General features: G+C 41.3%; 1 protein-coding gene across 1 annotated transcript in view; it reads right to left on the reverse strand.

The window, feature by feature from the left end:
• The window catches only part of lrch1 (leucine-rich repeats and calponin homology (CH) domain containing 1), a 31,545-nt gene that overhangs the window by 7,944 nt on the left and 21,815 nt on the right, over positions 1-1,786 (reverse strand). The gene's annotated exons all lie outside the window — the stretch shown is intronic.

The raw sequence follows: 1,786 nt of genomic DNA on the forward strand, positions 1-1,786 counted from the left end.
TCATAATTAAAACCACATTTTATTTCATATCACAGGAATCCTTATATACTATAATTTGTTTGTGTGTGTATGTCCCTATCTTCTTCTTTTTCTTTCGGCTTTGTCCCTTTTTTTTTTTCAGGGGTTCAGGGCCACAGCGAATCATTGATTTCCATCTCTCCCTGTATCTCTGTATCTTCTACTCTGACTCCAACTATCGGCATCTCCTCTTTGGCCTTCCTCTCATTCTCCTACCTGGTAGCTCCATCTCTAACATTCTTCTACCAATGTATCCACTGTCCCTCCTCTGCACATGTCCAAACCATCTCAATCTGGCTCCTCTAGCCTTTTTTTCTCCAAACCTTCCTGTCTGTGTTGTCCCTCTAATGACCTCATTCCTGATCCTGTCCATCCTTGTCACTTCTTTAACTCTGTCGCCTCCAGCTCCTCCTCCTGTCTTCTGCCTATTGCTACCGTCTCTAAACCATACATCATGGCTGGGCTCACCACCGTCCTGTAAATCTTTCCCTTCACCTTAGCTGACACTCTTCTATCACAGATCACTCCTGACACTTTTCTCTTTTCTTCCATCCTGTATGTCCCTATAGCAATTCAAAACATGTTTTTTAGAGGGCCGGAACGGAATATTTTTTTTTCTGTTATTTTACTTATGGGGGGGAAAAAAAATGATTCAAAATACGAGCACCTCGAATTACGAGCTTGGTCCTGCAACGGAATATGCTTGTATCTCGAGGTTCCACTGTACAACCACGGAAAACCCTCTAAAAACGTGTTTGTCCATATTTGCCCAGCGAGCCCTGTTAGTTTGCTGTGGTTGTAAAAGAAAACTTTAGAAGCTCGTAAGATCCAGAAAGGAAACAAGAGATACTTGTGAAGGACCCAAGTCCCATACGAAAATGGACCGTGAGATTCACACTCAAATTCAGAGCTGGAGAAGGAGGATCCACAAAAATATCATCTGGTTGGAAACTGAGCTGCAACCCTTTGACCGTAGAGGTGTTGGGACTGGAGAAGGAAACGGGGAGCGGAAGAGAACCTAAAGAACACCGTTTCCTCAGTCGGAGTATCATGATGTGGAAAAGATGAGTCATGTGATGATGGAGGAAACCCTGTAGCTCACACACACACACACCTCTTTGTTTCTGCGTGACCCATTATTAAAAAGAGGAACACAGCCGCCAATGCCTCTCAGGGAACAGCAGAGGAAGCTCAAATATTCACGAGCTGAAGCCAACACGTTAGCCTGGAATTGTGTCAGTGAGCTAAAACAGTACAAACGTCACTGTTTGTAATATACACTATATAAACCTTTGGATGGTTAAGAAATAATTCTCAGACAGAAATCAGTGTGTTTTTGTGGGTTGGAAATTTAATTTTTTTTTTTACGAGATGGCTCAGGGACTTCCATGGACCATAAAGGTTCTATCACGTTCATAATCTTTATTAATAATTTGGGGCACAATATTGCACAACCAATTTTCCCAATTTTATGCTGATGATATTGCGATTTACTTTATTGCTTCATCGGCCAATCAGGCTATTCATGAGGAAACTACCTTACACCAACTTGAAATTGGTCCGACATGCCATTTTTTTATGACACATGCCACCCACTGGTGATGTTCGATACCACCAATTTCCTTTCCGATCCGATACCGAGTATAATTCGGGCTGGTATCGCCGATATTGATATCGATACCGATATTTTATCATTTGTCTTTTAAATAAAAAAAAAAGTGTATTTCAAATCATAGCTTCTTTAAGAATCCAAGGCAGAGTTTTTTTT

This window comes from Cynoglossus semilaevis, chromosome 16 (assembly GCF_000523025.1).
Source record: "Cynoglossus semilaevis isolate Cse_v1.0 chromosome 16, Cse_v1.0, whole genome shotgun sequence".
NCBI classification, from domain to species: Eukaryota; Metazoa; Chordata; class Actinopteri; order Pleuronectiformes; family Cynoglossidae; genus Cynoglossus; species Cynoglossus semilaevis.